The 27,328-nt window shown below is 52.5% G+C and overlaps 1 long non-coding RNA gene and 1 pseudogene across 1 annotated transcript; both read right to left on the bottom strand.

Annotated features, from left to right (window-relative positions):
* Positions 1 to 1,364: 1,364 nt before the first annotated feature.
* LOC122703591 lies at positions 1,365 to 5,212 on the bottom strand. The gene is made up of 4 exons (XR_006343534.1): positions 5,084 to 5,212; positions 4,413 to 4,523; positions 3,736 to 3,858; positions 1,365 to 1,726 (listed from the first exon to the last, which is right to left on the bottom strand). It is a non-coding gene; the product is annotated as an uncharacterized LOC122703591 (long non-coding RNA).
* Positions 5,213 to 13,369: 8,157 nt separating this feature from the next.
* LOC122703101 lies at positions 13,370 to 26,926 on the bottom strand (annotated as a pseudogene).
* Positions 26,927 to 27,328: the final 402 nt, after the last annotated feature.

Genomic DNA, 27,328 nt, shown 5'->3' with positions numbered 1-27,328 from the left:
CTGAAGCCACGCCGAGCCCAGGGGGTGGTGGCCCTGTTATCTGCACAGTGAGCACATCACGTGATTCCCTGCCTCAGACAAGGAAACACTTGAGAGATAAGAGATGTTCCGGGAAGGAAGGGAGGCAGAAAGGGAGGGAGGAAGGGACACCACTGATTTTTCTTTGGAGGCAACTGAGATATTTCCAGAAACAGCCCTCAGTTTGTAGGCAAAAGACAAGGCATCCTGGTTCTGCTACTCGGAGCTGCAAACCCTTGACAAGATCACATCATCTCTAGACACCAAATTCACTCGTTTGCAAAGTGGGGTGGAGAAGGCTGATTTGTGCCCACGTAGGTGCTCAGAAAGGGCTGTGGGCTTAGATCAGAGAGGTCTGGGTTCCAATCCTCACTTTGCTGCCTGAGAGCCAAGGGACCCAGGGCAGTTGCTGAACCCCTCCAAGCCTTACTTTCCTCCCTTGTAATGTGGGGACCATCATAACACCAAGACCTCAGGGTGTGGTAAGGATCACGCACATATGCATTCATCTAAATATCCACCCACTGTCTATTTACTTATATTGTGCTTATTCCCAAAAGGATTTCTGTAGCTATGGGGGAAGATTCCTTGCAGCATCAAGGGAGGGGCCTGACACCTGGTTGGGCTGAAAGCACTGCATCCCTTTCTCTGCCAAACTCATGAGGTTGGGGTGAGGCTCAAATGGGATAATGTTTCTGAAAAATGCCTTGCAAACTGGGGGGGTTCCAGACCCATGACAGCTAGAGAAAGGGGGAAAGAAAAGGATTGAGGGAAGCTGAGGCAGGAATGGACATCCGGCCTCCTAACAGGGGAAGAGTTTGGGTTCTTAGAGCCCCAAGGGGCACCAGCTAGGGGCCCATATGCTTAATTCATAAAGCAGCTCTGGGAGAAGCCATGGCTACAGGGTCCTGTAAAGTCAGAGCTAGAAGGAACATGAGAGATCATGTATTACTACTCTACCCCTACCCCATTTTACAGATGAGGAAACTGAGGCTCAGAGAAGGAACTAGGCTGGTCTCAGGTCACCCAGGGCAGCAGAGGCAGTGCTGGGACCAGACTCATTTCCTGATGCAAAAGGTAAGGCACTGTTTCCACTGTGAACCTGGCATGTTTCCCCTCACTCTGGCCTGGGGTGCCTGGAAGTAGGTCTGTAGGAACCTCACGTTGTGGGATGAATTCTGGTAGCTGAAGGCAGGAAGGTTTGTTCCCTCCCCTGGGAAGTACGCCTGGAGCCCCACCTGGGATGATGTGCCCAGGGGCTCCTGAGCAGTAATTGTGGCCAATGAACATAACCCACAGCCGAGAGCAAACACAGAGCCTCATTGTTAGGGACATCGATTGCTGCACTGGGTTGGGCATTTATTTATTATCACATCTATTTCTTTTCATTAACAGAAGGCAAATATTCCCCACCCCAGTAACTGGAAGGCTACCACCTGTACCAAGGGATGGGTGATGTCTCTTGAGGCTGGGTTGGGAGCAAAACCGACCTACTGACATGGTCCTTCCATCTGATCCAATTCAGATGAGAGTAGGAGAGACTCGGGCCAGACCTACGGGAGAACTGCCCACACCATCGGGATCCAGGGGTGCATCACTCAGTACCGTCAAAAGCTGTGGGGTGGATTGGGAGCCAGAGCTGGTCTTATTCCTCGCTTCTCCTCTAGACTTTCGGCAAGATACTAAACCTCTGTCTTGGTCTGCTCAACTGCAAATATTAAGGGTTGCAAGGATGAAATAGTATACACGTAAAAGCAGCTAGCATAGCCCCTGATATATTGGTGCTCAGTAAGTAACCCCGGAGCTGTGTCTGAGAGCATGGTGAACCTGTATCTGCAGATGAAACCGTCAGGCCACAGGGACTCCATACAATACGAGGTGGATCTGAGCTGGATTGCCCCTGCTGGGGGAGGGTAATAGCCTCGCTGTAATCTCACTTGGGGCAGAGAAATAAACCTGGTAGCCGTCTCAGTCAATCGTCATCTTCGGTTTAGCTGTCATTTCGATGTTTCCATCCTTCTCTTGGGCCCAGGGTAGGAGCCCCACACCCCCTCCATCCCATCCTCAGGTTCTCTCCCCTTTCTCCTTGGGACACACCTGCAGGCCCTTCTCTTCCCCCACCAGCCCTGCCTTTCCCTTGGGAGGTCTAAGTTTCTTCTTGCTCTCATTTCAGAAGATCCAGCTTCTCTGGGATATTCCTACTACCCCCTCCCCCCAGCAAATGTAAGAGGGATTTCACTGGGACCCTCAGCAGAAAGCTTGGGAAGAGCCAGGTTCAGAGGTGCATGCTAAATCGCTTCAGTCATATCTGACTCTTTGCAACGCTGTGGACTGTAGCCCGCCATGCTCCTCAGTTCATGGGATTCTCCAGGCAAGAATAGTGGAGTGGGTTGCCATGCCCTCCTCTAGGGGATCTTTCTGACCCAGAGATTGAACCCACATCTCTCAGGTCTCCTGCATTGGCCGGCAAGTTCTTTACCACTAGCGCCACCTGGAAAGCCTCCAGGCTCAGAGGTAGCTTTACCTAATGAAGGAGGATTGAGTAGGTGGAGTCTGAGGCAGAAGAGAAGTCTGGACCCCGGGGATGTGAAGAGGAGGTCCTGTGAGGGCAGAACAGCGGAAATGCTCCTTCCTTCCTGGCTTCCTCCCTCAGGGCAACCCCAGCAGGCCCACGGCCCCTGGGAGGAGGCCCCCACCCACATCCTCACCCAGGCTGTCTGTGGCTTGGGGGAGGGGCTTCTCATTTTCCAGATCCTTGACTCTCAGCTTGTAATGGACCGTGTGTCACCTCCAGCAAAATGCCTGTCAACAACTCTAGGGATGGGAACCAAAGACAGTGAACTTGAACTCAACTATTTGGTTTGACCTTAATAGACTGTGAAAGCTGAAAAGGACACCCAGGCATCACAGAGACCGATTCTCCTTGCAAAGCAGCAAAGAAGTTCTGCAGGGTGATAAAAAAAAGATGGTAGTCAATAAAATGACTCCATTTCCAAATAAGACTGGAAAAGACTGAATTCAGTGGGCTTCTCTAGTCAGGGCTTCTCAGAGGCTTTTGTAGGCCAGTACAAATTATGAATATCCAGGATGCATTTTCCAAAAGCATCCCCTGGGAAGAGTGATTCAACCAGCCTCTTGGCATTATGGTGAGGAAACTGAGGCACAAGATTCTAGGGAGAGAACTTTTGGTGAGTTAAGGTCTCTTGACCCCAGGGTCTGTGCTCTGTCTCTGACTCCAGGATTAAGCTGGGTCATCTTTTTTGAATTTTGTTTTTGCATTGTAATCAAGGGCATTGGGCAGTGGGAATAGAGTTTATTTATTTAGGTATATTATATATGCTCTGAAGGATAGAACCAGGGCCAGTGGGTAGAGGTTCTTGTTGAGTGGAATTTCAGCTCCACCCAAGGAAGAACTTTAAAATAATTCGACCTGTCTAGGCATGAACTGAGTCAACCCATAAGGTAGCAAGCTTCCCATCATTGGAGGGGTCCAACTCATGCTAACTGACCACCGGGTGGGGTAACAGATGGCTCCCAGAAGGTAAGTCCATGTTCCAATCCCCAGAACCTAGGAATGTGTTATTTGGAAAAAAGGGTTTATGCAGGTGTCATGAAATTAAGGATTTCAGCAGGGGAGGTCATCCTAGATTATCTGGATGGACCCTAAATCCAGTGACAAATGTCTTTATAAGAATGAAGCTGAGGGAGGTCACACACCTTGTGGAGCTGCCCATGTGAAGACCGTGGAGACAGATGTGCTAAGGCTACAAAACGCCACAGCTGCCAGGGGCTGAAAGAGGTCCTGTCCACACCTTGAGTTTAGGCGTCCGGCCTCCAGAACTGTGGGAGAGTAAATTTCTGTCATTTTAGGCCAGCTTGTTTGTGGTAATTTGTCACAGCAGCCACAGGATAAGGGGCAGAGATGTTGTCAAGGGGAGATAAGCACAGATGGGTGAGAGAGGCTTCCTTGGATGAACCTCGGGGCCTCTCCTGACCCTGTGCCCAGCGGTCATCATACCTCCAGGACACCTGTGACTCAGTGACAGAAAGCCTGTGCCAGGATTTCCCCATCTGCCCTGGGACGGGGAAGCCATCAGGGCATCAGGCCCAAGTTAGGAACAGCCAATGGGGGCCGCTTAGTGGCTGAACCCTGGCTGGTGCTTCCTACGGCCCCGGCAAAGACCCCCACTTTGGTGTCTTCAGCAGAGGGTCCCTTAAATCAAAGAACTTACAGCATCTCTGCTAACTGATCAGATGACCTGTCCGGGGTAGGGGGGACGGCTTCTGTGAGAGCAGCTTTTGTGTCAATCAAGTGGGGTCTGCCCTTGGGTTCCCTGTCACACACACAGGGAAGGGGGGCCAGGGAGCCCCCCGAGGACAGCCTGTTCCCTCACCGCTCCATGCAGGCATGTCCACACGCACGCAGGGGCTCTGTCGCAACCGCCTCTCTGCCCCGGAGACAAGCGATAACACGCCCAGCGGCCCGTCTCTTTTTGCTTCAGTCCCTGGCAGAGTAAGACCCAACCCAGGTTGCAGGGCACAGCAGGATTAATTGCCAGGTAGAGGGGGAGGCTGTGGTTTGACTGTCTGAGCAACAACCCGGGGAGAGCTGGGGACAGGAGAGAGAGGAGGCTGAAGCCTCTGCTCCCCTCAAAGCTCCTGACTGGCCCCAAGGCCTGCAGCCATGGCAAACCCAGTGTCAGCGGCTTTGTCCTCCAGCTGGGAGCCCAGCCGTTCGGGCACCTGGCTGGCTGCTCCCTGCCTTCTTAGGGAGCAGAATGAGCTTTGCACACCTGGGTGAGCCAAGCGGGGTGCTGGGCAGGAGCCCCAGCCCTGGCACACCTGTGCGTGCGGTTGGCTGGGCTCACCCAGAACCCAGCTGGCCTTGGGTGTGGGGAGGGCTCCCACTGGCCCACCTGCAGTCTCACAGGACCCCCCAGTGTCCCCCCACCCCTGCCCCCGGCACCCTCGCGTGTCCCTAGAGCCTTAGGATCTGCTCTCAGAGGTTGGTGTCGCTTCACTTCCCTGCTCCTTCTCCCACTTTCCAAATCCTCCACAGACTTACCCCAAACACAAGAGGAAACATGGCATTCTCCCCTCTCCAGGTCAGAGAGGCTTTGTAACCGCGCCCACAGGCTCTGTAAATGTTTGCTTGCAGGCTTGTTTGGCTCAGCTGGGCCAGAATTGGGTCGAAGCCCCCCCCACCCCCCGCCCGTCCTCGATTGCCTTCTCCCCCTCCCAACACCACCCTAATTTCAGGCTCAACTGTGTGCGTTTAGAGCTTAATTAAACTCTTGTCTTGCTTTCAGAAGAGACATTTTCTGCCCCAGGGAGTTGCTACCGAGCTTTGTGAGGAAGGCAGGTCTGAGCAGGCTCCCAGGGGAGGACCTGCTGGTGGGAGAGACAGCATCGTCTCCTAGAAGCGGCCAAGCTGTAGTGAGGGGGAACCAGCAGGCGGGAGGCACAGAGGCCCCAGTCTTGATGGTGAGGCCACCCCCAAGCACAGGGGGGCCTCCCTGCCTCCATCGCAGCCACTGCGTGCAGCTCTCAATTATCACAGGTCACACCGTCCAGGTCACACTGTTCCCGTGCCCGCCCTGCCCCACCCAGCCCAGCTAGCAGCAGCTTCCAGTGCCTCCCGCCCACTGCTGGCCGCACCCTGGACTCACCATCTGAGATTCCTCCCTCAGGGCCAGCACCCCCCCCACCCAACCACCACCCCCAAGGAGCCTCAGGAGGAGGAAAAGGGCCCCATGAGGGGACTCTGCCATCAAGGCCCTCAACCCAGGTCAAGGCTGCCTTGCACTCGTTCCAGAAGGGACCCTGTGGTATGGAACTTGCTAGAGAAGCATGTCTCAGGGACAGACCGGGGCTAGAAGCCTGGGTCTGCTCCTTACTACCTAGGTGTCCTTGAGATGACTTCATCTTTCTGAGCCTCAGTTTCCTCATCTGTAGATTGGGAGTGCTCATAGACCTCTCCCACAGATGGGGAGGGCAATAGAAAGAGACAACATGGGAGAAAGCATTTTGTTAAGTTGGATGAAAGGCTGCATAAATAAATATTAGGCAGAATTTCTATCAAGATTAAGCAGGCAGTGGGCAACAACACCACTGCTCGAGCTTCATTCCACCCCCTTCCAGCTGCCAAATATCACTCCAAGGCTCTCTTCCCACCCTGCCCCCGCCTCCAACCCATTTTACTCAGTGAGAATTGTGTCCCCTGCGTGCCCTGCCCCCCACGTCCCCACCCCAGACAGAGACTCATCTCGCCATCTCTATTTCTTTCCTCCAGTTTCAAAGGCCCCTCAGGCATCCCCCACTGCTGTTTTTACCAACAGGGAAGCTGAGGCAAGGATCAGGAAAACCCTTGTCCAGACCACACAGCTTGTTTGTGGGGGGCTAGAGCCAGGTCTCCAGACACCCTCAGTTCAGTCGCTCAGTCGTGTCCAACTCTTTGCAACCCCATGGACTGCAGCACGCCAGGCTTCCGTGTCCATCACCAACCCTTGAAGCTTGCTCAAACTCATGTCCATTGAGTCGGTGATGCCATCCACTGTCTCATCCTCTGTTATCCCTTTCTCCTCCTGCCCTCAATCTTTCCCCAGACACCCTGCTCGGACGTAAAGCTTCCACCACTGTCATGTTGGAGGAATCTGCTCGCTAACGAATTCTCTGGGTTCCTGTGGGGTAATCATTAACAAACAGGATTCTGGGGAGCATGGATCCAAGTTAGGGTGTCAGGGATCATCAGAGCCAGAAGCGACCTCAGAGGTCCTCTAGATTAACTCCCTGGGAGACCAGGGCCCCAAAGAGGGGCAGGAACTGCCCGGTCACATGCCCTCAGCTCAGACTCTCCCTACTCTGTTCCAGACGGGAGGGACACCCTCAGCCCTCTGTCCCAGGAAGCCCGGTCCTCCCCAGAGGATCCCCCAGGCACGACATGCGGGTGCACTCTAGAGGTCTGGAGGGAAGCCCACGGGCCACTGTCCCCAAGTGATCCCTGGTCAGCCTCGTGACTGTGCCATTTCCATCTTCTGGAGCTTTCCTGTGGGATGAGAAAGAACCCAGGGGAGGAGGCTTTTCATCTGCCCCTGGGAGGACCTGGGTGCTGCCTCAGAGCACTTCAAAGCCTTTCCTGCCATGATCTCACATAGCCTTGCCGGCCAGCTGGGGTTAAGAGGGAGTCAGGGCTAGGGGACTCTGAGGACTTGGGAGGGAGGGAGAGGTTGTGGAAGAACAGGACCTGTCCAAGGTCACACCCTTGAACGAGTCACTTTTCTTCTGGGTACCTCAGTTTCCCCATCTCTAAAATGATGCCTAATTATGCTTCACGCTACCCGGATGACTTGTGGCCCATATGTATGACAATGAAGGCACCACAAACACGTTGTTTGGTCCAACATGGGTGAGCATAAATGGTGGCCTCTTCAACAAGCCAGTTTTCTCACCTGTGATACAGGAACGATATGGGAACACTATGCGTATCACAGGTGGGATGTAACCAGATGACACAAGTGCCTTAAACAGGGGCTTGGCACACATGGGGCACCCTATCAATGTTACTTCTCTCCCCAAATCTCTAGACCAGCTAGCAAAACCCATGCCTATGGGCCTCCTCCTATTTGCCCAAGTCCTCTGAGAGTTCAGTGGTGCAGATTCCCCTTGGCAGCCACTCCAGGGCTCTGGCAGGCAGGAGGCTCTGTTGCTGCTCCATCAGCCTTACTGCCAGGTTAGGCTGGAGCCTACATCATGTGATCTCTCGTGCGGGTCAGGGGCTGTGAGTTCTAGCCCTCACAGGGCTGCAGACTTATTGTGTGGCCTTAAGCCAACCTCTGGGCTTCTCTCAGTTTCCCCACCAGTAAAAATCGGGCTAATGACCATCAGCCTCCTGCACTGGGATGTAGTGAGAATTAATTAAGGTTTGTAAAAGGCTTTGAGATCCATGGATGAAAGGCCCCAGAGAAGAGCAGAGTATTATTATCCATTATTAGTACTGTTATAGTCCATCCAAAGATCTCAAAGTCTCTTACAAATGGTAATTAGTACCTTGCAGGGATATTTTGAGGGTGATTAGTCCCATTTCACATTTGGGAAAACCAAGGCACAGAGAGAAGTGAAGTCAGAGCAGGGTAGGAAAGGGAAGAGCTGGCCCAAAGTTCCTAGAATCTGTTGCCACCCTGGCTCTTACATCCTCAGCCCCCAGGGTACACTTGAGCATCTTCCTTTGGACCAGCCAGCCAGGGCCCACAGGGTAGGTGAGGTACTTCCTCACTTGTTCCTCTAATTCTTCCCTCAGGGCAGCCCATCTCCAGTCTGGCTGGGTGGCAGAAGCTGGCACTGAGGGGACTGGAAGGAGGACCATGAAAGCAGAGAGCACAATGGGACCGGGAAGTGGAGACGAGACCCAGGGCAGCTCACTGCTTTGGGTGCTGGGCTCAGAAGCTCCCCAAATTCCTCTTGTCACCTGGAGGGTGGGATCATATCCAGTTCCAGTAAACCAACGCGAGTCCAACCTTCCAAGCTGTCTCTCCAAGGGCATTCAAGAAGGGGAAGAAGCACGACGCTCTATGACTGATGAGGTGGGTGGTTCTGGGCTGTCAGTCTATCGAGGACTCATTGGACTAGAGAGCCCCACACCCATCTGCCTTTTCTGGGGGAAGCCCATTTGCTTCCTGGAAACAATCAGGAGCCCCTGGTGCTTGTGACTGGCTCCCTGGTGCCCTGCTATATGGATATGGTAATTTTTTTTTTTTTAAGTATCCCAGAGCTGGTAGTTTGAAGACAGGTTGCACTCATTTGCAGAAAGAGCCATGATTCCAAGTACATGGAATAAAATCAGTGCTTTAAGGTGGCATGCTAAAGAGGTATTCCACAGCAAACCCAGCCTCAGAGCATGAAGCCCCATCGGGGCTGCACAACTCCTGGTCCTTGTCTTGCTCCTCAGCTCCACTCCCTAGGAAGCAGAGCACTGAATGAGCGATACTGATATTCAGAGACGTATTCTAAATGTTTAATAACAACCTTTCAAAAAACAAAGCCAAAAAAAAAAGCAAAAAGATTGACATGTAGCGTTTGCCAATTTCAGTGGTATAAATACTATCGCTGACTTCAAGCTACTGCTGTAACATCAATCAGCTCACTCATCTCTCAAAACCCTGACAGTTGGTTCTCTTAAGCTGGTTCAAGCCAGTTCCTTCACACCACCATCCCCTGAGACCTTTTCCCCAAGGAGAGAGGGAGCTTACTTGTACCATAGAGAGGGAACCAGGAGGCCCTTCTCACCCAATGTTGTTCCTTCACTGATTCTTCTGTCACCAGAAATTCCTATGAAACCTTCAATTCCAGTAGAGCTCTGACATAGATGGAGAGGAGGCGGGCTGAGGCACCTACTCCCAGGGTTGTAAGATTCTTTCCCTGGATGTCTTCTTGAGACGTGGCAGAAGGCTGCTAAGGAAATGGGCATAAGATGGGTGGGTTTTGTGAAGGGAAGGTATTAGAAGGGGTCCAGGTGACTGTCAAAGTGAAAGGCCTCAGGATAGAGGCTCTGGCTGGGAGCCTCAAACACAGCATTCCTAGCCTCCTCTGCCTCCAACTAACCAATCAGGGGGCAGAACAAACCTCTTTAAAATAACCTATAGTATTCAAAGAAATGGGAGAAGCATCCATGAAATAAGAGCAAGGTGACAGTTTAAAAGGTGACACTGGAAAATTAATGAGGAGCTTTGAAATTAATGTGATAGAAAACCTTTTTTAAAAATCTAATAGAAAAAGTCAGAAGATAAAGTCAAGAAACTTTCCCAGAAAATTGAGTAAAAGGGCAAAATATTAGAAAAGGGGACAAGTACAAGATGGAGAATTAGAGAATGGATCCAAGAGTTTCAACATCTGCTTGTAAATAATCTCAGAAAAAGATAATGGAGAAATTTGAGGGGAGAAACAATCAACAAAATGACATAGGTGACCAATATGAAAGGAGCTACCAAACGCCTAACACAATAGCTGAAAAAAGACCTACACCAAGGACCATCACTGTCAAGTTTCAGAACGGAGAGAAATAAAAGAATCAAAAACTTCCAGGATGGAAAGAAAGCAGGTCACATGAAGAGGATCAGGAATCAGAATGAAATCAGACTTCTTAAGAGCAATTTTGAAAGAAAAAAAGACAAGGAAGCTGTATTTTTAAAATTATGAAGAAAAACAGTCTTTAATGAATACTTGGTTAAACTAAGTGTGAGGGTAGAAATATATATACAAAAACTAGCTATGCATGATCTTCAGACATGGAAAATCTCAAAAAAGTTTACCTCCTGTGAATTCTTTCACTGGAAGCTGTTATTTGAGTTGCTTCCCTAACAAAGTGGAAAGGGGAAGAGCTAGGAACCCAGGAATGGAATGAGCGGTGAAGAGACATCTCAGGTGACAGCTGTATGGCAGGCATGGAGGGCGGCCCATCCAGTTCAGACCCTGAGGGTGGAGGCCTCCGGGAGGGGTTTCTGTGGTTAATGAATCACAGATCTGTGGGGGCTTTTACACTCTGTCTCAAGGTTATAATAAAATAAAATTTAAAAGTTGTTCAGTCATGTTCGACTCTTTGTGACCCCATGAACTGTAGTCCATGGAATTCTCCAGGCCAGAATACTGGGGTGGGCAGCCATTCCCTTCTCCAGGGGATCTTCCCTTCATCCAGGGGATCTTCCCAACCCAGGGATCAAACCCAGGTCTCCCGCATTGCAGGCAGATTCTTTACCAGCTGAGCCACAAAGGAAGCCCAAGAACACTGGAGAGGGTAGCCTATCCCTTCTCTGCGGATCTTCCCCACCCAGGAATCAGACCGGGAACTTTTGCATTGCAGGCGGATTCTTTACCAACTGAACTATCAGGGAAGCCCATCTCAAAGTTAGATGAACCATGTTGCAGTGTGTTGAGAATAAATGGGAAGGATACCGAGATAAGGTTAGGGAAATTAGTAGCCACTCTTCATGATGTCCTATAGTTTCTCTGAAAAATAAGTTATCTGACAAAATGGGAGGGAGAAAGGGACAGATACGGGCTTGAGTCACTGGCAAAAGTTTGGAGATTCTGTGTCAGGAATGAAAGGGGCAGTTAACTGGACACAAAAGTGCCCGAGTATCAAGTACCACACACTTGCGGCAGCACCTGTCAGCAGAGCCATGTGAGAGCTGTCTGCCCCATGACCGGTGTTGAGGTTTATTCACTGATCATTTATTACTACTTTGAAATAACTTCAAACCTATAGAAACTTTTCAAGAACAATGCAAAGAACTTCTATATCCCCTTCCCCCAGATCCTCTGATAAACATTGATCACAATTGTGCAATTTCTATTTGTGTTTCTCTCTCTCTTCTGACATACATATAGATCTGCCTTTTTCCCCTCCTGAACCACTTGATAAAAACTTGTAGACAGAATGCCGCACGACCCCAAATACTCCAGTTTGTACTTCCCCCAAACAACACCCTCTCCTTGTTACTATCCCTTGCGTGTGCTCAGTTGCTTAGTTGTGTCTGCCTCTGCAACACAGAGCTATAGCCTGGGCTATAGCCTGCCAGGCTCCTCTGTCCATGGAGTTTTCCAGGCAAGAATACTCGAGTGGGTTGCCATTTCCTACTCCATGTTACTATCATTCACCCCTCCAAATTAGGAAATCAAAATTAGTTTAATGCCATCCCTTAATCCATGGACTTGGATGGATCTCTCCAACTGATCCAGCAATGCCTCATTTGCCTTTCTGGCCCAGTGTCCACGTCTGACTGGCATTTAGTTATCATGCCTCATTAGTTTCCTTCAATCTTGAAGCAAGCTGATCTTTCTGTCTATCATGACCCTGATAGTCTTAAAGAGTACTGGCCATTCAGTCTATAGTATGTCCCCCAGGGCAGATCTGTCCTGTATTTCCTCATGTCCACCCTCAGGACATGCATTCTTGGCAAGAATCCCACAGAAATGATAATGTGCTCATCTCAGGGCATCACATCTGGGCATACGTTACTGACCTGGCCCACCAACAGTGATGCTAACCTTGATCACAGGTCAGGCTGGTGCCTGCCGGGTTTCTCCATAGTAAACTCATCATCTTTGTCTTTGATACATATATGGTGGGGAGGTACTCCAAGACTACCCTAATATCCCATTTCTCTTCAAATCTCCACTGACCTTTGATGACTCCAGCCTTGTTCAACCACAAGGCTGATGGTTGCCAAGTGGAGAAGATCTATTTCCATCACTCATTCTACACATATTAGTTGGCATTCTACTGTAAGGAAAAGTTTTCTTTTCTCCACCATTTATTCATTTATATCATTAGAGATGCACAGATTCTTATTTTAATCCAAAGGTTGTAATCTGTTACCATCACTATTTATTTTGATGCTCAGATTGTTTAAAATTTAGCCTTCAGGGAGATTCCGATGTCATCTTGACATGTCCCCATTATTTTTGGACTGTTTCCTTAGTTTCTGGCACAAAAAGGTATTTTAAACTCATTTTGTATTTTTCCTGTGTTAGCCCTGGGATCGGCTATTAGCTCTGATTCCTTCTAGTGGAGAATGATATTTTAAAACTAAGAGGTGGGCTCTTGATGGCTTCTTGCTACCAGGGTATCACTGCCTCTAGGCAATTGCCTCTAACCAATAGCATTGATTGTCTATTCCAGAATAATGTCAAAGAACAGGGGAAATCTGGCACCCTCTTCTTATGTCTGCTTTAATAAGCGATATCCCTGATGCTTTAGCATCACACATGGCTCTATTGGTTTGACATAGATATTTTAAAACCACATTAAAGAAGTATCCTTCTATTTCAATTTTATTAGGAGTTTATTATTTTTTTTAAAGCAGGTATGGGTATTGAGTTTTATTAAGTAGATTTTTTTGGCATTCATCTAAATGGTCAAGTTGTTTTTCCTCTTTTGATATATTAATATGAGTTATAGTATCAAATTTAGCAGTATTAAAACCACATCTCTTTCCCTGTGGTTAGAATAAAGTCTATTTGGTCGGGATGTGCTTTTTAGAATATAATGCTTGATTCAGTGTGTTAATATTTAGGAATTATGTATCCAATATTCATAAGTGAGAAGAGCCTGGTGTTCCCTTTCTTTTTTTTTTTTTTCAGATGAGAAAATAGTATTTTAATAGTAACAGGAACACACAGCACCTCCTGGGCTGGAGGGTCCAGACAAGAACACTCACTAAGCACAAGCCTCCCAGGTACCAAAGCTGCTTCCCTCAGCTCTGTTGTGACAAAGGTCAGACACACCTCAGGTCCCCCTCGAGGAGGTCCCCCCAATCAATGGCTCCTTACACAATGAAGGTCACATGGACACTGCAGGTTTATCATAAGTTGCCAACAGCACTTTATTTTTTCTTTTCAACATCCTGTTCTGCGGCTTCCTTGGCCCTTTTTGTCTGGATGCCAAAGAGCTGGCGTTGGCGCGGGCCATGCGGAGACTGGCAAATGCCTTAAAGTTCTTCTCCTCCTCTGTGATGACTCTGGCTTTCTCCTTCTTATAGACGTTCCGTATGGGCATAACAGGTCCGGTGAGCTGAGTGGCCAGTTTGAGCTCTTCAGCAGAGCTGTCTCCCTTCTTGGGGGCCAAGGGCTTCCTGGGGAACAGGATAAGCTTGGAGTGGTACTCCTTGAGCCGCTGCACATTGGCCTGCAGGGACTTCTGTGCACTTGTTCCGGTGCCTCGGGTCCACCGAGATCCCAATGATCCGGGCCACCTTTTTGTGGATGCCTGCCACCCTAAGCTTCTCCAGGCTGAAGCTCCCTGCCGGCGCGAACCTTCGCATGGTACCTGATCGTCGGGCATCTCACCACTGGCCAGAGAGGACCGGACGCGGGGCGCCGGGCAATGCGGCGCACCTTGGCTTGCTGGGCCTTGCATCTACGGATCTTGCGAGCCGGCTGGTTGAACCACGTGGCCACGCGCCGCTGCCAGTCCGTGTGGAAATGGGGCTTCAGGATCATGCCATTCCAGCTGGGCGCCTGGCTGCGGCCAAAAGGCCTCCTCCGAGGGCTCACGGCCGGGAAAGCCCCTTTCTTTCTTGTCTTGTTAGATGTCCTGGTGGAGTGGAAACAGGATGCAGGTAGGGAGGAAAGGACAGCAGGCAAGTGAGAGAAAAGCGGGTGGAGGGGGTGCTCCCTGGAAGGCACAGGAGAGAGATGCACAGAAAGCTGCAGAGAGTTCTAAAGCGGAATTTAAAGAATGGAGCCCTTCCCGGTGGAGTCAAGTCTCACATTTTGCCCAGGGGGTGACTTGCTGCAGAAAAGCTGTAAGTCATGGGGTTTGGAAAGGTCAAGAAACTGTGAGGCAAGGATCTGGACAGACTGCCCACTTGGCTGTTGAAATCTCCCCAAGTGGAGGCCAAGAAACTGGCAGAGTCAGAGCCCAGGTCAGTGGGGTCATGACCTGGAAGCTAGTGAGATTGCAACAGCGGGGAGGGGCAGGGAGCCCGGCTTGCTGAGAAGACCCCCAAGGGGAAGGTGACTTCTTTTTCTTTCTAAAAAGGGTGAAATGGCTCAACACACACCATGCTGGAGGAGTACTGTCCTGTCCTCTCCTGGGCTCAGGTGGGGAGGTGAGAGAGGGGTGCTGACGGCCTGCTCTGTGAGACCAGGCATCAGAGCAGGCAGAGGTCAGAACTGTTGCCGAGGGAGGGGTGACATTTCTAATCTCAACGTGAGGATCGATTCAGTTCAATGAGTTAATAGACTTGCCTGGCACAAAGAAAGCCCAACAGAACCACTGTTCTTATTATTGTTTGTACTAAGTAATTAAACATCTTCAAGTAGATGCTAAAAGGCTTTTGCAGATAGTGCCCACAAAACGTGATTGACATGTTCTACTTATAGGCAGAACTGGGTATTTTTCTCCACCGCTACTCCATCCTCCATTTCCCTTTCTCGTTTCCAGATCCTTCTGGCAGCCGTCAACATCAGCCGGTCCCTAGACTCAAATCCCAGCAGCTCGATGGCAAGTTCCATGGACCTGGGCAATCTTGGGTCTCATCTGGAAAATGGGCAATGATGCCTCCTGAAGTTGGGACAGGGCACCAGTGCTACAACCACAGGCCACTGAATCTTGCCCTGCTCTGAGCCCAGGAGCACCTAGCACTGCAGGTTTGGTGGTTGCTCAGAGGCTGAGCAGATCCCCAGGCAGAAAGGGGAAGAGAGAGGGCCCGGATTCCTGCAGTGCAGATGGAGGAAAGCGGGGGTGGCGGGTATCGAGAGCAGGTTTTCTAGTCCAGAGGCCTAATCCATCAGGCCTAGGATCCAGGAATGGGATCCAGACGCAGGGAACTCTGTAGCAGGTGAGCACAGAGAGGCAGGGAAGGTAGAGGCCCTTGGCTTGTGGTTCAGTGGGTGGTCTCTGCAGTTCTCCATTTAAGCTGGGAACCAAGAGACCGGCCGCCACCACACGCCTCCACCCCGCCCATTTCCGACCACGCTCCTCGTCCCAAAGGCCCCTCCTGGACTCTGCGTGGTCACAGGCCTTTCCCAGGGTCATGGCTAGGGACACCTCTCCCCTGGGTAGGACCCTCACTTCTCAAGGGACAGGACATGCCGGAAACACCAGGATGAACTTGGAGGCTTGTCTTTCTTGCAGAGCTGGGAGGGAGAAGAAAGGCGGTAGTGAGGATGGGACCCCCACCCCCCACCCCCGCCACTCAGCAGGATGAGCTTCTCCCCAGGGGAGGGCTTCCATCCCGGGCTCTGGCTGCTGAGTAATAGTGATGGTGGTATTAATACTCATTCAGTATCTACCGCGTGCCTGAATCAGAGCCACACTTGACAGATGAGGAAACCGAAACTCAGAGAGTCTGATTTACCTAAAGCACCAGAGCTGGTCAGGTCAGAGCAGGATTTGGATCCCATCTATGGAGCCCGGGGCCTGAGCTTCAGTCCCCTCCATGTGCAGAGCATGAGTGTTTGGAGAGGTGGGGCGAGCTCAGCCATCGACCAGGAGTGTGGTCAGGTGGGGGTTACTGAAACTTTCTGGGCCCCAGGTGTCTCTGCTGGAAAATGGGTAGAACGTTACCTCCCACAGAGAGGTGTGAAGAAGAACAAATCAAAAAATGCAGTTGTAACAGAGCCAGCTGGGGTCTCCCCAGCCCCGGAGGTCTCCAAGAATCAGCGAGAGACCCCACAGCAGGCTCTAAGGAGTCCAGGGCCCTCCCCAGGATGTCTGCAGATCACCCAGTGGGGTGAGACTGGGAGCACCTAGGTTCAGGGCCCCTCAGCCTCTGAGTTTCTGTGTGTGGCACCCTGTGACAGCCCAGGCAATCTGTCCCTTCCTCTCCATCAAAAGCCAGCTCTCCCACACCCAGAGCCAGAGGTCTTCACTGTGCAATGGACTGGGAGGACAGAGAAGCAAAGAACTCCTAAATGCACACTGCACCCTCCAGCTCTTCAAATGCTCTCCAGTCACAAGACTTTCCATCTGCCTCTCCCTGCAGGGCCCCAGAGTCCCAGGGTCAGCTTCTCCCGGGCTCTGCCCCTCTGTTCCGTCCCCCCACCTTCCCCTCCCTATGTGCCCTCTCAGGTTTTCTTCCTCTGTCAGGCAGCCCAACTTCCCCATCCCCTCCTGCCTGACTCCTTCTAGACCATTCTCTGCACATCCAAGTCAGCCAGGTGCTCACAGAGCAAAATGCCCTTCATCTAGTATAGCTACCTTTCTTAGACAGCAGCCTAGGTCACCTAAGCCAGGGACGGCCCACAGGTGAAGGGGTTTGCCTTTCCCATCACCAACATCCTTCCCTGTTGGTGACCCACCCTTCAGGGGTGTTTGTTCCAGTTGGTGTATTATTGCATTGTTCTCTGTTAAGACCACTTGGAAATAAGATGAGCTGGCGCTAGTGGTAAAGAACTTGCCTGCCAATGCTGGAGACAGAAGAGACATGGGTTCAGTCCCTGGGTCGGGAAGATCCCCTGGAGGAGGGCATGGTGACCCACTCCAGTATTCTTGCCTGGAGAATCCCATGGACAGAGGAACATGGAGGGCTACAGTCCATAAAGTCGCAAAGAGTCGGACGCAACTTAAGCGACTTGGCACACAGCACAGGGTTAAGGGCTCTACGGAAACGTGGGGAGGTGAGTAACTATCGAGAAAACAGGACGACCACTGAGTTCAACCCCTTACTGTGTCGCCTCAGGAAGATCTTACCTCAAGACTTTCCATTCACCTGTGACAGGAGAAGGGGGCAGGGCAGGACAAGGTGGCCCGGGAGGGCGTTTTGGCTGCTCCCCACTTCCTGGAGAAGCCCTGGGAGGCCGGACACCCTCTTGATCCTCAGCCCAGGCCCCGGGCTAACCTCCGTGGCATGTGCAGCTGGCAGCCCCTGCCCCCGATCGCCAGGCCAAGGAGGCAGCCCTCTGCAAGGAGGAGCTGCAGGCAGAGGAGCTGGACGCTCCTTAGATGGAGGGCTGTGGCTAGAGCTGCGGTTTGCGCTGCGCACGAGGAAGGCCAAGCAGGGAGAAGTGGGTCCTGCTTCCTGACTCAACCACCGACTGTTACTTTGAACAACAAGCTTCCTCTCTCTGACTCTTAATTTCTCATCTGATAAGGAGCGCCTGGCTTCTCAGGAGGGCCCGACCCCGCCAGCACGGATCCCGAGGCCCTAGGCCCGTGGAGCCCTTGCAGGAGGCCACCCTTGCGGGCTGAGATTGGGGAACACCCCAGCTATAAGAAGAGTGCCTGTGGAGGCAGGAGAGACGCAAGAAAGAAAACTCTAAAGACTTAGCCGGCCTCCAGACTCCACCCTAACATACAGAAATCAACACAGAAAAGGAAGCGGCGTGTTACAGCCCCAGGAGCCTAAAGCTCTAAGCAAGGGAAACGTTGCCTCAGCACCCTGATCCCTCAGTACTCACTTGACCTACTTTGTGCCAGGCAAGGCCCTACCACCAATCCCGGTCACATCACCCTGACCACATCCTCGCCAGCTTCCTCATGGTGCTTCCATCAGACCCAACCACCACCAGGACCCCTCTGCCAAGGACTCCATGTCAGACCACCAGGACACCTGATTTTGCACTGTCAACCTTGGGTTTGAGTGAATGAAGGAATGTTTTCCACAACAATTAGCTACTGGGTGCCAGGCTCCGAGTTATGCCCCAAGTGTGGTGGGCATCATAATGGCCCAGCTGGGTCCCCTTTGGTGAGGACTTGTTGCCCAGGTTCCCAAGGGGGCTGGCCAGCCATCTGGCCCTTCAGGCATGGCCTCAGCTCCAGGGATCCGCCTCTCCCAAGAGCTGATGTTTCCCAGGGCTGCACAGATTCATGCCAGATGCATTCGAGAGTATAAAGGACCCTTCGGAATGACTCTGGAGAGCAGCTCTGGTTCCAGGACCCGCACAGGGCTGGCTGAGGCTGCTCGGCTTCCCTCTGCCCAGTCCTGCTTGCTTGCCCCCTTGACCCCTTGGGGTTAATCCCAAGGCCCCTCCCTAAGAAACGTCCTGCTTGCTGACTGCGTCAGAGCCTGCTTCCAGGGAACCCGGCCAGTGACGCCGAGGAGAGATGTGACCCTTGCTCTAAAGAGAGCTCCGTCTAGTCGGGAATAGAAACAACAACAGCAGTAACAGTGACCACACAGAGCTTCCTATGGGCCAGGCACTGAGCTGTGCATTTTACCTCCACCCTCTCTGTAATAGCCAGGCCTCTCTCGGTTGAATGACACACAAATTCAGCTGAAGCAGCTTTACGTAAAACAGGGAATGTATTGGCTCGCATGACTGAAAAGTCCGGTAAACCTCTTGCTTCAGCCCCTGTTGGATGCGAGTGTGGTGCTGGCGCCAAGAGTGTGCGTTTGTGGCCCCGTTTCTAGTGTTGGCTTCGGTCTCAGGCTCAGTCTCTCCTCTGGGCCTGTATTAGTTTCCTGTGGCTGCTGTAACAAATCACCACAAACTTGGGTGGCTTAACACACGGAAATGCATTCTCCCACAGTTGTGGAGGCCAGAAGTCTGAAGCCACAGTGTTGGCGAGGTCTGTCCCTCCTGGAGGTGCTGAGAGGAAAACTGGCCCAGGCCTCTCTTCCAGCCGCGGGTGGCTACTGGCACGGCTTGGTGCTCCTTGGCTTGTAGCTGCATCACTCACATTGCTGTCTCTGTTGTCATGGGGTCTTCTCCCTGTGTATCTCCACTTCTAAATTTCCCTCTTCTTATAAAGATACTGGGTTCCCTGGGAGCTCAGTGGTAAAGAATCCACTTGCCAATGCAGGAGACAGGTTCGATCCCTGGAGAAGGAAATGGCAACCCACTCCAGTATTCTTGCCTGGAGAATCCCATGGACAGAGGAACCTGGCAGGCTACAGTCTATGGGGTTGCAAAGAGTTGGACACAACTTAGTGACTAAACAACAACAACAATAATTAAGATACCAGTCATTAGATTAGAGTCTAACCTCATCCAGTATGGCTTTATCTTAACTTGCTTACACCTGCAAAGACCCTCTACCCAAACGGGATCACCTTTAGAGGCAGCTAGGACTTGAGCATATCTTTTTGAGGGACTCATTTCAACCCGTAACAACGGCTAAGGGCTCCAGTTTTCCTTCTCTAAGCCTAGAACTTTGGTGGAAATGAAATCTCAGTGATTCCAGCTAAATTTTCAAGTAAGATTCCCACTGGCCTGGGGTGAGTCGCATGTCCATCCCCTGGGAACCTATCTCTGTGGCCAGGGCAATGGACTATCCTCATTCTCATGTGTTCACATGGGAACCAGGAAGTAAGGTAAGCCCTACCTGGACCACACATCCAAGTGCAAGTCCATGATATCACCAAAAGAAAGAGGAATGGACCCTGGGAAGGCCAAAACAACAGATGCTTCTCAGCCTCTGTACTCCCAGGGTGGGCTTGTTCCCACTTCCTGAGTGGGAGATGGAAACTTCCTACCAGTGAAAGAGAATGGAGCTTAGATGCTAACCCAGACCTTTCTGACTCCAAAACTGGGCTCTTTCCCAACAGGTGAATGCCAAGATTTCATTGGGTGTTTTCATCAGACAAAGCCTCTTGGAGGAGGTGGGGCTTGGGCTGCGCCTTGAGGGGAGGGAGTGGAGGCCCAGCCAGGAGAAGGAGAGGCTAGAGCCAGAAGAGACCAGAGGCCTTTGGTTGGGGCAGAGGGTTCTCCTAGGGAAGCGGGTGGGGGATGGTGGCTGCCATTCCCTTCTCCAGGGGATCTTTCCAACCCAGGGATCAAACCCAGGGCTCCTGCATTGCAGGTGGATTCTTTTTTTTTTTTTTTTTTCATTTATTTTTATTAGTTGGAGGCTAATTACTTTACAATATTGTAGTGGTTTTTGTCATACATTGACATGAATCAGCCATGGATTTACTTGTATTCCCCATCCTGATCCCCCCTTGGATTCTTTACCGACTGAGCCACAAGGGAAGCTCTTGAGCTCTGCCTTTTGATACCAGCTATAAACCATAGGAGGGGACCAAGGACCAGCTGGGACTTCCCTCACACTCATGTCTAGTGTTGGCCTTCAAAAACCCCTACAGACAAACTGTTTTTGTGACTGATGCACGGACAGACCTTGATGTGGGCAAATCATTACGTCCTGATGGTTACATCCTGGTACCAAAGGCATTTCCCCAACCACTCCAGGAGGGAGAGCTGCCAGGCCAGCTGCTGGGCTGGCTTCCCTGCTCCCTACAGCTGGCTCAGGGGAACTGGGATGGGGGTCGGCTGCACTTGGGCCCCCAGGAGCTGGTACATTTTGTGCTGGAAAGCAAGCAGGGGGGATTCCTCCCACTGCACAGAGGCTCGCAGCTGAGTACGGAAGCCCATGAGATGCTAGGAAAACACCCCTGGGACCTGGCTTAGGAAGGGGGCACTCCTTCAGTCAAGAGGTGGGTGAGAGCTGGGGGCCCCACAAGTCTTTTGCAAAGGACTTTTGCATGGGACTGGAGGGCAGTTCCCATTGTCCCCATAATGTGTGTGTGTACATGTGGAGGGGCCAGACGGGGTGGGGGAGAGGGAGGCTTGGAAGGTTCCATCCCCTGGTGCTACCTAGCTCTGTGCAGGTGGTTTTGGGCCACACCCAGGACTGCACTCCTTGTCAGGGGTCCTGGAGGAGATGCCATGAGACCCTTGCCCACTGGGTCCCCCAGTCTTTCCAGTGACTCAGTATGGAGCGCCCCGCTCACCTTCCCCTTGCCTCCTGGCATTTGAGAGAAGGGGAAGTGTGTGGGCAGCTCTGGGATTTCTCGGTGACCGTTCCCAGGCCCCCTTCCCCGGGGCACTGGCTGCTCCGGCTGCTGGGAAAGCGGCCCGTGGGAGGGACCGCTCTGCCTCAGAGGGAAGGCCCTTCGGGTCTCACTGACTTGGCTTCTCTCGGAGCTGCTAGCTCTGCTCCTGAGACAGCCGAGGGCTTTGCTTTAGGGCAGCGGTCCTGGGCCCCGAGTTCCCCAGCTTCCGAAGGTGGGGAGTGGAATGGCATGAAGAGGAGCCCCGAGTTTCTCAGGGGTGGATTCAAAAAGTGGCGCGGGAAGGCCGGGGAGAATCTCTGCCCCAGACATTGCCATTTAAAACGTCGAACCAGAAAAATCTTCTTTCTCCTGAAAAGCTGGTGTGCTTCCCTTTATCAGATAAAGAGAGCCTGGCACCAAGAGCATCACCTTTAGGACAAGCCAGCCTGGAAGCTATGTTCTGAGGCCACAGCCACTCAGCCGGCAGTTCTGGGACAACTCTCTCTTCTTCTACCTCAGCCCTGGATTCCTTTAAACCAGACTTTAAAGGCCTCTTCTGCCTGTATTTTCCATTGTGAGTCATCTCTAACCTATTTGGAAACAGTCAGGACAGACTGAGTGAATGAATGAATGGATGGTAGCAGTCCCTGCGTAAATGCCAGGCCCTGTTCTAAGCACCTTATGGTATTGACTTATTTAAGCTTCCCAACAACCCTCTGAGAAGACATTTCTAGCATTCCCATTTCACAGTCAAGGGACTAAAGCACAGTGAGAATGAAAGCTGACCCCAGTTCAAGGTTGCCTGGATCTGCATCTTCCTTCCTACAGGCACTAGCCTGCCTCTGAGAATGAGCGAGAAGAGCACATAAGCACAGAGATGGAGGAAGGGGAGCAGAATGGGGGAGGGGTGATGGTGCTGGAGGGTCAGAGCCCATGCTGGCAATGCTGGTGGAAGTGGTGCTGAAGGGAGGACTGCTAAGGAATCTGGCTACTTCCAGCTCTCCCATGAGAGGGTTCCTTCAGGTGCAAACACAAGGCAGCTGGTGCTATGGGAAGCTGGTTCCTGGCTTGCTCATGATCTTGGATAAGCTCCTTACCCTCTCTTGGCCTCACTCTGCCCATCTAGGAGACAGTGGGATTCAGGAATCTGAGAGGCCTTTCAGCTGAGACACACCGAGGCTCTTCCCACAGAGAAGCCAGCACAGGGGTGAGCTCCAAGAGTCGGTGGCCTGGTCCCAGGAGAACCCGGATGGCATGGGAGCAGGGTGAGAGGACGCCAAGCTCTGATAGCTTTGGGGCCCAGGCCTCAAGACCACACTACCCTCTCCTCCCGGAGAACTGCTGGGTTCTCAGAACTGGGAAGAAACCCAGAGACCATCTAATCCGCCCTCTCATTGTACAGACAAGCAAACTGATCCTGGGGAAGGGAAGAGAACTCTGTAGGCCCACTACTAAGCCCCGGCAGATGGAGGGCTGGATCCCAGTCGCCTGCCTCTTGGCCCACCTTCCACTGCTGGTGGTTCTTTTTCCTTAAAGCCCCAGCTGCCAAGCGAGGTGGCTACAGGCAGGCGAGAACCCAGAGCATCTGGCTGGCCCATCGGGATCTCTGGCCATCCCTCTGGCCCTCGAGTCGCCTCGGGCCATGAGTCACAGAAGCATCACTGTGACACCAACCCAGTGAACTACGACTTTTGAGGTGAAGCAGTTGCTTATGACTAATCCTCACACTTAAGGTGCTGACTTGGCCCTGGGAAAATGGCAAGGGAGGCTAAGTCTGTTTCTGGCAGCCTCCCCTGGGCCCTGGACCCCCCCCAGGACCCTCCCCCAGTTCCACATCATCATGCCAGGGCTCCTCAATCCCAAGCTTGCTCTCTGCACAAAGCTGGGGGTGCCTTGGAAAGAATCTGATGGGTATTTTATACTGGGATGGTAACACCTGTGCCAGGGAGGGAAAGTCCCTTGGCGAGTAGAGGGCAGGGGGGTGGAACTGTGTTCTGGCTCCTGGGCTCTTGAGAGCTAAGCGTGTGCTTGTGGAGAAATCCTGTCCCCTCTCTGCTCTCAGTTTTCTCCTCTATAAAAAGACAGCTCCTGCTGGGTGTCGCTACATCCTTATGCACTCTGACCTTTAAGGTTGATGAAGTGCTCTCTCTCCCATTGTGTATTTGCATTATAAGAAAAGGATCTGAAAAGGGTAAGCCTCAACCCAAACAGCTCTGAGTTCAGTGAAGACATCTTGGCTAACTCTTTGCACCGAGCCCTCCCATCTCCCGCCCCACACAGCGGCCCCTGCAGCTCTCAGAGTAGGTCAAAGCTGGAGCAACGGGCCCTCCCCGAGGTAGAGGGACTGGACCTGGGGCAGGTCAGTGCACGCCATAGGATCAAGGATCTCACCTATCCCTGAGGGCATCACACTTACCCCTACACTCCCACCCACACTCACCCAGACCCCACAAATTCCCTTTAGGCACTGCCTCCCCAACTCCTGCAGCCCTGGAGAGGGGGTGTGGAAGCCCCTTCTGGCCTCCCCAGACAGCTTTCTGTCCTCACACAAGTTGTCCACGTTTCCTCCTACACAGAGGGTACCCCCCTCCACTCCTGACTCACCAGCCCATCAGGACAGTGCCCAGGCTTACCCTTCAGAGTCAATTTCTCCAGAGAAAGCTGCTCAAAGGATAGAGAAAGGAATGGAATGAGACTGAAGAGTGGGGTTCATGTTAGGAAACCTCTTAGCTTATGAGGCAGGACATGGAACAAATGAACAAACTGAGCCTACAAGGGTAACCTAGTAACTAGGAGGGGGTTGGGGCTTGGACCTGGGAGCCTTCCACCCAGGCCTTGGGAAGGAAACAGACTTGTTGTTTTAAGGTTGGAAGCACACAGCAGAGGCCCACCAGCCCCTTTCCCTCATCTCTGCATGGGGATCATGCCGACCTCACGGGGTGCAATCTCAGGGGGTGCTGTTGAGGAGGTAACAGGGTCAGGGACCCACATAAATGGCCCTTACTGTCAATATTATTATCATTATTACTCTTTATATCCACCACAGTAAACATGATCCTTGGTGCCTCAGGTGCCAAGGAGATGCCCCACCCTGGGCCCCTGCCCGCAGCACCCCAGGAAGACACCCTTCCTGGCCTCTGACGTCTGTCCTGTCTGGGAGCCCTCTCCTTTTTTGTGGTTCCATGTTTGGAAATCTCCCTCTGTTTTCCCGGCTCTCCTCTGACCAGAATGGCCCAAGCTCTCTGTCCCTCTGTGCACATGAGTAACTTTTGCTAAAAAGCAAACATCACTGGGGCACCCAGCCTCGTGGTTTCAGGCTGTGCGGTTTACCTCATGACGTCATCTTCCTTCCTCCAGATAAACCAGAAGAGACTTTACTGCTCAAAATCTCACTGGTCCTGGGAAATGGGGCCTTCATGGTCCTTTGAAGGTTCAGAGAGGGCAGCTGAAGGCATCCCCAGCCCAGGCGTCCCCAGGCTGACCTGGGATGGCCAAAGGGGGTTTTCTAGCTCTGAGAACCTGGGTTGGTACAGGCTTGGACAGAGCTCTCTACATGTGGGAATCAGGCTCAGGGCAGGAGCTGGGGACCCCGAGGCTGGTCAGGAAGGGCTGGGACTTCCAGGGTCCCAGGTGACAGAACCAGGCTCCACAGACACGATCCACAGAGGACCCCTCCCCTTCCTCAAACCAGGCCACAAACCCCTCCCTGCCCCCTGCCAACCCCACAAAGTCTGGAGGATGCCAGGGCTGGGGGACAGGGAAGGGGCAGCTTACGTTTGTTGAACATCCACCTTCTCCCAGGCTCTTGTGCTCTATTATCTCAAGTAATGTTCTAACCGCCCTTTGAAGTAGGTAGTTTATAGAGTGCTCAGTGACAGAAGACAGACCTAAAGCTCAGAGAGGTTTGCGACTTGCCCAAGGCCCCAGTGAGCCATGGGACTGGCACACAGTTAGTGTTCAAGAATGTCTGCTGCATAGAAATGAGCCCTGATGGTATCTTCTAGAGAAGCAGAGGTCTCCAGGACTCCCAGCACAAGACCAGTTCCTTTCCAGGGACACCTGTACTGAGGTGGGAGGGGTCCTGGCCGAGCAGGGCCTCCTCAGAAAGAGCTTGGACTTCAGAATGGGGCCGGGGGTGGCCAGAGCAACCCAGAGTCAGCTCAGTTCAGGCCTGTCCACTGCTGGAGAGTGTGATGGCCCTTCCACCTTCCCAGGGGGCCTTATTTCCTTCTACTTGATCCAAATCCTTACTGGGCCTCCATCCTGTGCCTGTCCTGCTCACTCCACAGGGTGCTTCAGGGAATGAATGAAGGGGAGAGGACACAGAGACAAAAAGACCTGGTTCCTGTCCTCGGGGAACCTGCACTTTTTGCAGACATAATGACAGGGCATGGGCCAGCACCGCCACAGTGTTCATGATCACTGCGTGACTGTGGGCCTAGCCCCACACTCAGCATGTCACATGCTTGTCTCATCGACCCATGGTTTAAAAACAACCTGCAGGGGCTTCTCTGGTAGCTCAGTGGTCAAGAATCCACCTGCCAACACAGGAGACACAGGTTCAATCCCTGATCCGGGAAGATCCCACATGCCGCGGGAACAACTAAGCCTGTGAGCCACCAGTTCCTAAGCCTGTGCTCTAGAGCCCAGGATCTGCAACTACTGAGCTCTTGTGCTACAGCTACTGAAGCCCACTCACCTTGGAGCCTGTGCTCTGCAACAAGAGAAGCCACCACAATGAGAAGCCCGCGCATCGCAACTAGAGAGTAGCCCCAGCTCTTTGCAACTAGAGAAAAGGCCACATAGCAATGAAGACACAGTACAGCCAAAAATAAATAAGTACATAAACATTTTTTAAAAACCCTGCAAAGTGGCTACTGCTTCTTTTATAGAAGAGGAGAATGAGCTTTAGTCTCTTGCTCCAGGTCACCCAGCTAGGAAATGGCAGAGCTGAGATTCAAATCTGGGACAGTCAAGACTATAGGACTGTGGTCCTGACCACAGAGCTCCAATAACTTTGACCTGAAGCAGAAACCCCATTCCAGAAAGCTGGGCTGGGTATGCCGAGGGAGGGATGAAAGGGAGCCAGGGGCCTGTGAAGGGAACAGAGGAGGCAAAGTGCATTCTCAAGAGGGCTGCAGCCTCAGTCAAGGTTGATGGTACAAATTGTCCCATTAAGACAGAACCTGGGCGTGGGAAGGGGGTGCCTTTGGGGAGAGAGATGAAGGACTGAGCCGGCAGAGCAGATGCTAGGGGACAGACCCCACCCTGGTGCAGCCTAGGCTCTTCACAGAAGCTTGTGTCCTCGGGGTCAATGGCCAGTCCAGGTGGGAGCTTCTCCAGGGCTGGGCCACCCCCCTCAGCTCTGTGTCAACCTCCCGCCTTACTCCCTGTGGCCCAGATGCCTTCCTGGGTCAGCTGTTGGGACTAAGCTGTCCGGGAGCGAATGGAAACCCTGAGCCACTCAGAGACTGCTGGGTCTGTGGGCTGAGCTGGAGATCTGGACAATGATGGGAGCAGATAGCGCCCACGTGGGTGGTCTCCGGGAGAGCCTGAGAGGAAACCAGGCGGGGCGCCTCTGTCCTTGGCCTGGGCTCCCAGAGCTCAGCTGGAGCAGGCGCGTCCACGCTACAGGCTGGGTTGGCTGCAGGGCCTCCAGGCCCCTCGGAGTCTGTTCCCAGATCATTGCTGGTCATCACGAATCACTCTTAGGCAGCCATAACTGCCTGCCTGCCCACCCTGCCGGCAGCTCCTGGTTGGGGTGGGGAGGGCTCTCCTGCACCCGAGGATGGGAGGGGGTGATAATTCTACAGCTACAGTCCTGGGCAGCTCCTCTCCGCTCTCTGCCCTCGGCCACCCTCTCCTCTTGTCAGCCCATCGTCTGCTCCTCCATCAACAGGAGCTGCTCTCTGGGGCCCCAGAGCAGGCAGGACCCTGGGCTGGTCTGCCGGGCCCAAGGGTGACTGGGAGGTAGGGATGGGGCAGGGCCAAGGGCAGTGAGCCCTGAGCGAAGGCACTGGGCCGGTGTCTGAGCCCAGCTCTCGCTGGCTCACGCTCCTGGCAGGAGGCCCAGGCTCAGAGCCGGCCTCACAGGCTGA

The sequence above is a fragment of the Cervus elaphus genome, chromosome 11 (assembly GCF_910594005.1).
Source record: "Cervus elaphus chromosome 11, mCerEla1.1, whole genome shotgun sequence".
Classification (NCBI taxonomy): Eukaryota; Metazoa; Chordata; class Mammalia; order Artiodactyla; family Cervidae; genus Cervus; species Cervus elaphus.
Note: the sequence above shows the minus strand (reverse complement) of the source record. Positions and strands in the feature narration are given on the sequence as shown.